The sequence below is a fragment of the Artibeus jamaicensis genome, unplaced genomic scaffold (genome assembly GCF_021234435.1).
Source record: "Artibeus jamaicensis isolate MK-2021 breed Jamaican fruit bat unplaced genomic scaffold, CSHL_Jam_final contig_354, whole genome shotgun sequence".
Taxonomy (NCBI): domain Eukaryota; kingdom Metazoa; phylum Chordata; class Mammalia; order Chiroptera; family Phyllostomidae; genus Artibeus; species Artibeus jamaicensis.
Window position 1 is genome coordinate 21,808,723 of NW_026521803.1, and position 13,124 is coordinate 21,821,846.

A 13,124-nucleotide genomic window follows, 5' to 3' on the forward strand; every position below is an offset into this window, starting at 1 on the left:
AATATCCCATTTCTGTCTACATTTGATGCTACTTTATAATCTATCCTTAGTCAGCATATGGATATTTTTATACTTAGTGTCTATATGTACACTTCATCTTTAATATTGTTTTTTTTTGGTGTTGTGAGAATAAAATTATTTATAATGTTATTTTGAAGTATACTTTAAAGAAATAATTTATAATGGCTTTCCTTCATGAATTGTTTGTGTGCCCCCTGAAGTGGACAGAAATACAGGTCTGTAGGCCCCACACTTGGCTTGACCTGGTCGTCATTATGTGAGCAGAATCAAGAAAAAGAACTGCTAGTCCAGGGGCTGCCTTTAGAAATACTTGGTAAGGCAAGCAGGAATCAAATTTTTGAGACAGCTGTCTTAGAATCCTGGAGTTCACTTTTACAGTGAATAGACTATGAAAAGGTGTAAGCAACTGACAGTCAACATTAAAAATTGACACATTTATTGAGTACCTACTGTGTGCCCAGCACTTTCTCATCTACTCCTCTTCCTGTGTATCGGCTCTGCCATTTTTCTGTCTTTCTCTTCTGGACAGTTACCATTGACTTCGCATAGCCTAGAGTTTCACGTAACTATAGTGTGAACAAGGGTAGTCCGTGGTGTCCCTCCTACGCACAGATTTACATGACATTTTAGCTAAATCTCAAAGCTGAGCATCCTGATTTTCCCAGTTCTAAATTCCTGCCAGGGGAATTTGATGGGAAGAACACACCTTTTTTATCCTACTTATCGGCCCCAAGTATGGCCCTATAGACATGCATATATTTACTGACCGCTTGTGGCAGAAGAGCTCTGGACGAAGTGCATGGACTGTAGGTAACAGAAGGACTAGTGGCTAATTAGCTGCAGCAAAATGGCTTCACGTAAGCCAGGCTTTGCACCTCAAACCAACAACAACAGGGAAAGAGATGATTGATCTCTTTCATGTAACAGCTTTTAGGAGCACAGACAGCTTTGCCAAAAACACCCGGTCAGATTTCCTCTCATGTCTTATCGACCAGAGGTGGGTCAGAAGCACATTTTTAACCTGACCACTGATATAAAAATCCCAGTTACTATGTCAGATACCATTATAGGCTGACAAGACAGAATATGTTCCTAGGCTTAGAGAGAGGGTTCATTCCCCTTTGTTACTTGAGGAAGGGGTGGATATAAACAATGATGGAATTCTGTTAGAATAGGATGTTTAAATTAATCTAGTGTTTCTTACTATGTTATTCTGCCATTAACTTTACTCCTACTGGGATTTAACACTAAAATACTATGTGGTGAACTCCCCAGCTAGACCAAGAGTCATAGAAAGGTGGCCCAGTAAAAGATAGCCCAAGCTTCATAGCGTCATATGGGTTGTGTAAATTTCATAGTAAATGCTGCTTATTGTGAGTGTGTGATTTCGTGTATACCCATGTATATATGCTTATTTAACAACCTAGAAACGTAGGAAACTCACTTTATTCCTCTTTAAGGACTGAATCGCTTTATGGGGAGGGAGAGGTCATAGGATTTGGCCAGTATCCTCACCAGACTCTTACTAGAAGGAATGGCTGTTGCTGAAGAATTTCGAAGCTGTGAAGCGATATGCAAATGTAGGAAATTATAATGGCCCTTTCTCATTAGCACTCTAAAATCCCTAATGCAGCTACAAAATGTCCACGGGAAAAATATTTTTATATAAAAATAAAAATATGTAAAAGAATGGTTTGAATAAAAACTCCATGGCTTGAGATTTGGTCTTATTTTGAAATGAGGTCAGCCTGGTTGGGTTTTGAATTTCAATAGGGAAATTTTGCCTGGCTCTATGAGTTATACAAAGATATTTTAAATGTTGGGCAGAAGAAAGCCCCTCACAGATAACAGCAGGAAGCACACTGGCAGAGTTGAAGGAAGTGGAGAAACAAATGCAAAGTGAGGGGAACAAATACGTATTTTCTCTCAGGGTGTTCAAAGAGCAGGGAAATAAAAGAAACCAGGGGAGATGGTCCCAGAAGGCAGCTAATACTGCACCTCCAGAGACAGCAGGGCTCCTGCCGAGACAGACAGGTGCTGGGTGCAGGTGCTCACAGGAGTCTGTGAGGCAGTGACAAGGGCACTGTGCTGAGGATCTAGTCAATGGGGGCTGTTTCCTGGCCCTGCTCTTATTGAATCTTTTGACTTTGAGCATGCCATGACATATTGAGGGTTCAAGTTGTGTCAAATGTGAAATGAGGGGTTTGGGTGAGGTTTGGATTTTCTCAGAGCAAACCTGGTTCGTGACAGGTTAAGGCGGGGTTACTTCTGTCTGCACTTTCCACACATACCACTGCGGCCTCAGTTTACATACATGATGGGGCCATGCACACCAAATTGTCTTACTGTGAGAATGCCCACCATGTAAATGCCCCAGAATGGTCCTTGAGAAGCAAGCAGAACATCACCACACATTGACACCTTAACGTAAATGTGTAGGGTCTTTTATGTGTTCAAACTCTAAGGAATCTGGAAAAACGTCTCTTATTGGAAAGTGTGACTTCAAAAAGTTCTGAAAAGATTTAGAAGTGGCTTACGCATGACTCTCTCTGAAAGTTGTGACTCAGTTGGGTCCAGATTGGAGCCTTGAAATTTGTTTACAAAAATCTCCCCATGCAGTTCTTATGAGCTTCCCAGATGAAAGCCTGAGCCCTAAATGAAAAGATAATTAACATGACTCAATTCATGCACACAAAAAATGTCACTGGCATTGTCTAATCACTTGCTTCATAAAGTCACAGTGAATTTATTTATTTACTTTAAGGCTAGTTTACGGAATATTATATTTTTAGTTGTTATCTACATTTAAACATTATATATGTGAAAATCATATAGCTGTACTTTTAAAGTGTATTTCATTGGTGTTAAGATTATGAATGATTTTGAAATTTTCTTCATATTTACCTTGGGTCCAAGAAAACTCAGAGTCATATTTGACCTCAGTCATGGCAATGATATGATTAAGTTTGGCTTCATATTTGCGTTCCTTCTTTCCTTGAAACTTATTTTTATATTAGTGTATAAACATACACTAATATTTTAAACATACAGCCCTGGCTGGTGTAGCTCAGTGGATTGAGCACGGGCCTGCAAATCAAAGGATCAGGGTTCAATTCCCAGTCAGGGCACATGCCTGGGTTGCAGGCCAGTTCCCAGCAGGGGATGCACGAGAGGCAACCATACATTGATATTTCTCTCCCTAACCCTTCCCCTCTAAAGATAAATAAATAAAATCTTTAAAAAATGTTGCTGGTTCAATTTCCAGTCAGGGCACATGCCTGGCTTATAGGCCAGGTCCCCAGGTAAGGGCATGCAAGAGGCAACCAGTTGATGTTTCTCTCACACAGTGATGTTTCTTTCCCTCTCTTCCTCCCTCCCCACCCCTCTCTAAAAATAAATAAATAAAATCTTTAAAATATATACACCTTTTCTATATATTTCTTCACTGCCTTAGTGAAAACATGGAAGAGAAGAAAGAAGCATGTGCAAGGGCAATGAATGGAGAGGAGAAAAAATGAGTTAAAAGGAACAGGAGGAGAAAATAGGAAAGGGAGAGAGGTAAAGAAGGCAGAAAGAAATAGGTGGGCAGATTCATTTACAGAGAAACTCCCCTCAGCCTGAAGCCAGGGTGAATTTGGAAATAACATCTGTCTGTAAAGGAAAGGGTCAAGCCATTTTTGCAAAAGTGGGAGGAGTTCTGTGGATGAGAATCAGAATATGGGGTCAGAGGATGCTTCAGTGTTCTAAGGTATGAAATTATCAGCATCGTTTTTCATAATGCTTATTGAACAGGTGTGCTAAGGTTTTTCCAGAGTAATCATTCCAATCAAGAACCACAATATCTTCTAATTCCAGATAAGGCAAAGTTTAAGAAATGCATAGGTTAGTATGACTGGTACACTTGTGTCTTAGAAACATCCCTTTCATTTACCGAAATGATTTTGAATTAAGCCTGGAAGTCGCTTATCAAATAAATTTCCTGGAGTACAACATCAGTGTTGCTTTATTCATAAAAACATATTTTTATCAGGGAGAGAAAAGTTGAAAATCAGGTTCTTTGATCTCATGTAAGTAATGACCCCAAAATGGCCTGATTTGCAGGATGGCAGACTGTGGAAACTTCACTAACACCTCCCAATTGTGTAGTTTCCCCAAATCAGTTTTACATAAATATAAAGGTGTGCAATCTGCCTGTTAATATTAATGTGCTCATTTGCAGGTGAGTTGAAATAACATGACACGTCTGGGACTGGCCTCATTGACCCCTTTGGCAGTGGTGATTCATTAAGTGGTCACTCCTTGAGACAGCAATATCTGTTTGAACGGCTATTAACATTTTGAGACCTTACCTAGGTATTTATTGCTTTTGAGTAGAAATCTGCATCACGATTAGCTAAAAACAGGGAGTGTGTGTGTGTGTAAAGAGTGGAAACAGAGTGACATGAGCTGCAATAAATAAATTCTGGAATTATCCAGCTGATATAAGTATAGAGGAAGGTTTGAATTGAGGGTAAAATGGGTTTTCAAATGAATTGCTAATAGCACTCTTGTGCTGAGCTTAAAATACATTCCACGCATCCATCTAACACATTTTGGGGGATATATACCACATTTCATTTAGGCTGATGCCAAGGACAAAATAGAAGAAGATGGTAGTGGTAGGTACTAAGCAGGTGAGCAATGAACGTATAGGTGCCCTGAGTGTGGGGATGTGTTGGGTGTAGGGGGTAGGGTGAGACGGAGGCTACGGAGTACTTTAGACGGGGTGGCCAGGTTAGCCATCTCTGATAAGGAGGAACTTGAGCAGGGACCTAAGAAAGTGACAGAAGGAGGATGCAATTATCTGGTGAAGAAAACACCGAAGGGAGGCAGTGTGTGAGAAGGCCCTGGGGGAAGTGCGTTGGGCTTGTCTGGAGGAAGAACAAGAAGGCCCATCCTTTGGTAGAGAAAGGTGGGGTTGGGGTCGAAAGGCTGCTGGAGGGATCACCCAGGCCTTTTCAAGCCACATAAGGACCATTAGTTTGGAGAAGAAAATGCACTAATTCTTGAGTTTTGTTTTGAGGGGTCACTTTTCTGTTGTGTGAAGAATGAACTGAAGGGAATAAGGGGGAAAATGTGCAGAAATCAGTTAGAGAAAGCATTGCAATAAAATATTTTAGTGGAGAAGGATGGAAATAGGGAGAATAGATGGAGCCTGGATATATTTTAAAGGTAATACCAGAAGATTTTCCGATAGCTTGGATGTGGTATATAGAATAAATGAATAGAAGACAAGGATGATTGAATGAGTCCAAAATTTTTAATTTTTTTCTGCCTCAGTTACTAAATGAAGAATCAAGATCTTGGACTAAAAATTTCTCATTTCAGGTTGTTGTATTAGAGCTGGCATGCAGATGATTTTCTATGTTCCATGTGAGTTATATTCTTAGTGAAATATCTTTTGTATAAATTTCTTCCCAGCATAGGAATCCTCATTCTTACACTCCTGGTAGATGCCCATCCAAGCCTGTGCTTGATTCAATTAGCCAGATTTTAAAATTGAACATAGGAAATCTAGATCTTTTCCATATTTTAGCAGATAACTTAACTCCTCTCTTCTCACCTCTTTTTCCCAGAAATATGAAGAATTGTTCACCTATGAAGAATTACTTTTATAGCATTGACTATTTGCTATGTGTTAAGTAATGTATCACATTGACATTTTCTGGAAACCTTGGTCATGGTCCTTGTTGTCACCATATTCTTTCAGAACAATCTAAGGTTCAGAGAGTCTTATACCATATAGAGCTCTTAAAAATATTTTCTTTCAATCTTTTCCTGTGAGTGTGTGTGTGAATTATTGTATAATACACATGCACAAAGTCATTCAAAGACATGAATAGTTTCACCACAATATTATAGATTTATTACAATATAATCACCTTTGTAACCACCATACAGATTAAATCAAGAAATAAAACAGTACTCACACCCTAAGAGCCCTAACATCTGTTCTAACCACTGCCCTTTTTCTCTTCAAAGGTTATCATTAGCCTGATGTTGCACAGTCACTTTATTTTTATCATTTTATCACATAAGCATAGATCAGTAAACACTACAGTTAAATTCAGTATGTTTATATGTTAACATTTTTGTGGATCATATCTTACATCATGAACTATTTTGTGTTCAGTGTCTCTGCTTCAGCATTATATTTGTGAGTTTCACCCATGTGCTGGACTCAACTATAGTCCATTTATTTTCTGTTCGCCTGTTACTCCATTGTATAGCTTTATCACAACCTATTTGTCCATTCCACCCCTAAAAGGTGTTTTTTTTTGTTTGTTTGTTCATTTTACTCCTGTTTCTGAACACTTTTTTCCATGTGTTTTGGTTCAAAGATGCACTGATTTCTCCTGAGTTTATATGTAACAGTGGAATTGCCAAGTTGTAGGCAATGTGTATTTCCAGTTTTACTAGATGATAACAGCTTGACAAAGGACTTGCACTAATTTATACTCCCACTAGCACTATATGAGAGTTCATATGGGACAGATCCTTGCTAATATATTTTTTAAGATTTATTTATTTATCTTTAGAGGGGAAGGAGAGAGGGAGAGAAACATCAATGTATGGTTGCCTCCTGTGCATCCCCTGCTGGGAACTGGCCTGCAGGGAAGTGGCCTGCAACCCAGGCATGTGCCCTGACTGGGAATCAAACTGCAATCCTCTGGTTCGCAGGCCTGCGCTCAATCCACTGAGCTATACCAGCCAGGGCTGATCCTTGCTAATATTTTATATGGTCACTATTTTATTTGTAAATATTGTGTAAGAGCACAATAGTATCTCATTTTGATTTTTAAATCTCATTTTCCTGGCATTAATGAGGTGGAAATCTTTACTTCTATTTCTATTATACATTCTATTTTCTAAAATAGATTTAAGTCCTATCAAACCTTTCTGTTAGACTGTTAGTATTGTTTTTATTGATTTACAGGACATATTCTGGATTTTTTAAAGACATTCTAAAATCAAGATCTTTGGTCATCATCTTCCATGCAATGGTTTGTTGTTTTAATCTTTTACTAATGCCTTTTGGTCAAGTTTATCAATCTTTTCCTTTAGGGTAGTGCTTTTTCAATCTTCTTAAGAAATCAGGCATTATTTCTTTGTTATGTGTTTGGTAGAATTAAGTCATGAAGGCATTTGGGCTTTGAGTTTTCTTAAAGCACTTGTGTCCATTTCAACAAGTTGAATTTTTCCACATTTTTCCCTATTTCATCTAAATTTTAATGTATTGGCATAAATATGCTTCTACTATCTTCACATGATCACTTGAATATTTTTAGAATCTGTTTTGGCCTTCTGTTTTGTTTCTGATATTGAACATTGGCACCATCTCTCTTTTATGAATAGATTGACAATGCATTTATTGATTACTATCTTAATTTTGTCTCCCACACACATATCTATGCTCTGTTTATTGCTCTCCTAAGAAGCTGTCAAAAGTTCAGTTCTAACTCTCAACCTTTTGGTCCTTCCTTCCAGAACTGGCAAGTGTCCTTCATGGAAGAGGGGCTCTCAATGCCAAGTTCATCTCTCCATTCAATTTTTTCTGTTAATTCTGCAATTTTTATTAGCACCCAAGTACTTTTAAACACCCTGAAAAAAGGTTGTTGACTTAATGTACTTATTCTCAGTGGATGCAAAATTTTGAGAGCTAATATTTAATTCTAAATCTCTTCATTCTAAAACTTGTTCACGTTCTATACTGTACCCTATACACTCTAGCAATATGAAGATCAATTCAGTACCAAACTCAAATGTCTATACTGATCTTGTGGGTTCTTTTTAATTATTTTATATCTATTAATTTTATCTCTCAATGTATCTCATAGGATTCTATGGGTGGTATGTGTCTTATTCTCCAGGCATACTTTCAAACCCCCACCCCTGCCCCACAGACCTCAGCACAGGGCTGTGCATATCATAGTCAGTAACATTTAGTAAATAAAAATGGATCAAACTTAATAAATAGGGGAGTGTGCTTTAAGGGGATTTGTAGTTATCCAAGTCAATTAACTGCTTTACACCCTGGGTCTCCAGCAGTCAGCTGATTTTTGTATTATGTGAACACCGCTTGAAAATTCAGTCTGAGGACATCTTCCACACTGGAAATTTGAAAACTGCTTCCAAATTAAACCCACAAGCATCCCATAAAACCATCAGTTTTAATAACCTCAAATGAATGGAGAATGTGGGTTGGGGAGAGAGCTGCTATGACGCTCTTCACAGAAGTTGTATGAATATTATCGGGGAATAGCAGTCCTGAATGTCCTCCTTCGGATGTACAGCTCCTTCCTTTCTCCACACTACATTCCTTCCAATTGGGTTTCTAAGCTGCAGAGTTGGCTCCTGATGATTATTCATATCAACATTATGCCAGACTAAAAACTTTTGAGTAAATAAGCAAGACTGGAAACCCTATAGAGGATAATTCTTACATAATGCAAACTTCATTATATTGGTTCTGTCATTCTCCATTCTCTTTTCCAATCTCTTTCACTCTAGTTTTTCTTGTCTGTTTACTAACATTATTTCTTGTGTACTTCTACACTGTGTTCAGCATAAATGGTAAAATTAGCAGTGGAAAATATTTGTTGCCTTCCTACATTTATTTATGTTCAAAGGATCATGTAAAGTTCTGCTACATTAAAATTTAATTTGAAAGAAAATAAGTTTTGTTCATTTCTCAATGTAATGCCCATTTCTGTTCAGCTTGTATGAATGATAAAGTATTATCAGCCCATGTTTTCCTATTTGGTTTCTAGGCATTTGTGTAAACTAGTTAGGGGAAGCAAGTGTTGCTTTGTTCGGCATGTGTTCACAGATGTATTGTAGAGACATATTTTATTCTGGGCACCCTGTCACCATGTCGACAGGGCCCAATCCATTATTTAGCAGTTAATTTGTTAATCGATTGACCAATTGGTTCAGGGAATTTTTACTCCTAGATTACCAAAGAGGAATAAAAGGGATAGAAAGAAAACAACAACCAGAAAAGCTTCCTCTGTAGGGTAAATTTAAGGAAATTGCATCTGAATCGAAAACGTGCTGGTGTTTACAGATCTAGATTAAATCTGACATAGATTGGCAAACAATGAAAAAGGTTCTTTTGCTCGGAGCATAAACATTTTGAATCTTACCAGCCAATGTTAAATCTCAGAAAGTAAGTAAACTGAATCGCCCTTCTGGGGTAGGCATGGGGCACAAGGAAGGAGGGAGGTACCTTCAGGTTTGCTGAAAGTCCAGATTTTCTCTTCAAGGTCAAGGAAGGGACAGAATGGTTTTCAATCTTCAAGATGCTCTCACAGATCTCACTTCCCTCTTCCTCCTAATCTGCAGCTGGAAGCGGAAGCCTGTAGAGAAATATGCTGTGAATACGTGCATGCTGATACCAAGGACATCCACAATATCTTGTGTTAGAAAGAAACAAAAACAGAACCAAGTTTCAACCAAGTAAAATTGAAGATCTAATTGACTTGATTCAGTAATTCATAAATTGACCAGCATCCCACCTAGCTTGTAGAAAGGAGCTCCTAGGAGCTGCAGAAAATGAAAGGTTTTTAAAGACAGAAAGGGGATAAGACAAAGAAGTCATAAACAAAAGCAAGGATTATTTCAAGCAAGCCCAGCTTCTTTTCAGTCAGGAAAGAGGTGTATCAGGTGGACTGCCTCACTGGAGTTGACCAGAACATGCCAGATTGACTGATTAAAGGTCCCATTTCTGGGAGGGGGATGAAGCTGCAGTTAGGTTAGATATTAAGACATGGTTAGTTGACGTGAGGCTTAGCACCAGTGACTTCATTTTGGGCTTGTGGTTTCTTTTTTAACACTTAAGAAGGGGAGGATTGTGAAATTTACAATTAAAATAAATTTATATGGGCAATCAGATGACTGTGTTTCAAACCACTAAATAAAATGATTGCAACTACTGTTAATAAATATTTTAATAGAGAAATATGTCAAGACAATTAAATTTTTGAAGGGAGTTAATTTTTCTCTCTAGGTTGACTTGCATTTATTTTCAACTATATTGTTTCAAGTATGTATGAGTGGTGTGTGTATAAAAGAGAGGACGGTATTATTTTTTCTCCATGCATTTATTTTTCCATCAATTCTTATTGATACCACATGCATTTTGCATGTCATTTTTTTCTTGTCTGCTTTGGTAGTTTGAGGAACATTAACTTGTGAAATATTCTGTTATCTTTCTTCAAGCTATAATTTGGTATCATGCCAAAGATAACATTAAAAACCTAGGTATTTGAAAAAAATCCCATGTATTCTACTAGCCCCTGGTGCTGGTCCAGGTAGTCACCTCTGTGACTATCTCTTATTTACCCATCTTACTCTGTAAAGTCAAGGTAAAGGTTGTCTTGTGTCTACCTCTTACTTTCAGACTCCATTGGCATTACTGCATGTAGGCAGTCCCTGCTGAAAGCATTTCCAGAAATGCAGAAAACAGTTCAGCACTTATCTACACTGTCTTAAATGATTCACCCAAGGGGACAGAAGTTACTGAACTTTGGTTAAATATGAACACTCACTTACGCATTGTTCCATTGAATTCTAAAGACCCTCAGGGCCAAGAATATTCCCTCCACCTATAATTACACAGTGTATCTCTGATAAGGGTAGTATTGAGTAAATTACTTTAGGATGCATCATCAGGATGGGAGCAAGGACAGCTGAGCATTTTGTCCAAGAGAAAAGCAAAAAACATGTTCAGCATACTTTCCTAAGAGGGTTAGGCAAGGCCTTTGCCATTTGAGGCAATGAAAGCAGCTTCCTCTCTAGAAACATTATTTGCCCAAGCTCTGAAATGTCATTTAAAAAATTATATTCCTCTGATCACCCTGTTCCTGCTTCCTGGAATGAAACTCTGCCCTGATGTCAGTTTGACCTCCTCTCACTTCTCAACGCTGCTCGGATGCCAACTCTTCTGGGAATAACTGCTCCTCAGTAGGATTAGCTAGTCTCTTCTCCCTTCCTCCTTCACTGTAGGCCTTTTTATTATTGTTGACATGATGCTGTAATTTAATTACTGTTGTGTAGGTCTGCTGTCCCCCTTCTCCAGCATTTGTCTCGTAACACCAAACTAAGAGCTTCTCGAGGTGAGGGTGCCAATATGCAATCTTTCTACTTCCAGCCACTCTGAGCTCTTGATGTGCAGCACAGCCAAATGTTTGCACAGAGGAATGATAAAATTCAGGGTTATTTGAAGAATTCTCTTAAATCAGTAAAAGTACAGACATTTGCAAGTACCCTGTGACAAAAGTTTCCCTCTTGCAGTAAGTTCAGGACATCCATTGAATTCTGTCCTATTCTATTCTTGGTAATATTCACATTTTGTTAGTTGAGGGGCATTTTAGGATAGGTTGAAAAAACAATAGTGCTCTAGATTCTAGATTTTAGACAGGTGGTGATCAAAGTTTAGTTTATATCAGTATGTCTTAGAAGGCTTGTTAAAGCACAGGTTGCTGGGCCCTGTCCTTGAGATTCTCTTTGAATAATGGAGGTGAGGGTCTGAGAATGTGCGTTTCAGATGATGCTCGAGACGCTGATGCTGCCTGTCCTGGGCCTTATATTTAGAATCGCTGTTCTAGAATGCAGGTAGCTGCAGCTTCTATTTATAGGGAGATGTTAGAGTTATGCCTGTGCCTCATTTCTAGGCAAAGGCTGGAGGTTAAAGTCACTCTTCACACTCTGGCTTGATGATGTGCCAAATCATTGTCTCATTTGGCTAGAAGACAACAGGAGTGAGGCAAACAGCTAATGTAGCTGTTTGTATTTTTCAAACTTTTTTAAGTTAAGTTCATAAAAAAAGGTGTGTCTTTACAGGCTTTCTTTCCTTGGGACTTCTTCCATCAACTCCAGTCCACAAGGTTACAACAGGACTTTTGGTGGCTCTTTTTGTAACATGTGCATGACATCATTCCCATGGATGTGTTTGATTGGTCCAGGAGAAAATGCCATTCTTGTTTGAGAAAATTTGAAATTGGCCTCTGAGGTGTCTGTCTTCACGTGGCTTTGTTTTGAACAGAAGAGATAAAAACCATACAGCAACCACCAGCAGCCTTTTTCTATTAGGTCAACTGGGATACAGACAGGACAGTCTGGAGCGAGAGAGGTGAGAAGACTAATTACCGAGGAGCAGACGTGAGACAGGGCCATGGAGCAGCGATGAACTCTCAGGCCCTAGGCCGAGTGCATTCCTGGGGCCCAGCTCTGTGCTTGCCCTTGTCTTACTTGGGGCATTAAATACATTTATGATGAGCTCTGCTTTGTGCTTAATCACCTTTAATTTGATTTTGTTTCAATGAACAAACTAAATAATACATTATCCCACGATGTCCTTAACTCAAACCAGAATATTCAAGAAAAGCTTTTGTTAATTCTTATATTCAGTAACATGTGGACAAATTATCCATTGCTTCATTTTTAATGGTCGTTTTGTGATAGAACTCTGTGATGTTTGTTAAGTTTCTTCAGACTTCCTTAGACCATTTTCATGACCCTATTCTGTTAGCATTTTTACTGCATAATGATAGATTGCATGGATTATGTCCAGCTAAACAAATGGTGTCTTACTCCTCATGTTTCACTCTAACAAAGAATATTTTGACATAAAGTCTGAATTTAACTAAAGGAACAAAGACGTATGAATTGATTGGAGATAATGTAATGAATTTAGAATAAGAACAGGAGAAAGAATAAAAAAGGTTGAAGCAATTGAAGGAGTTATCAAATGGCATTTGAGAAACATTGAAAGCATGGCCCACTGAAGAGGTGTATGGGGACCAGCCTGAATCAGCAGCCCAGTGACAGGTACATGACATAGTCCATCTCCCCAAATGGCACTGGGGTGGGTGCCATAACCAGAGACAATGCAGAAACTATGGCTTCTGCACTGGCCCTCTCCATTTGATCTTTAAGGCTTAGCTCCCTTCTCAGTCCCCTTATGAAGTATGTCCTGATTTCTCCACTTCAGTTGTCCAAGATAAATGCAGTAGTTACCACTCATATCTGCCATTGGGCTGGGAATTCTAGCCATCTCATAA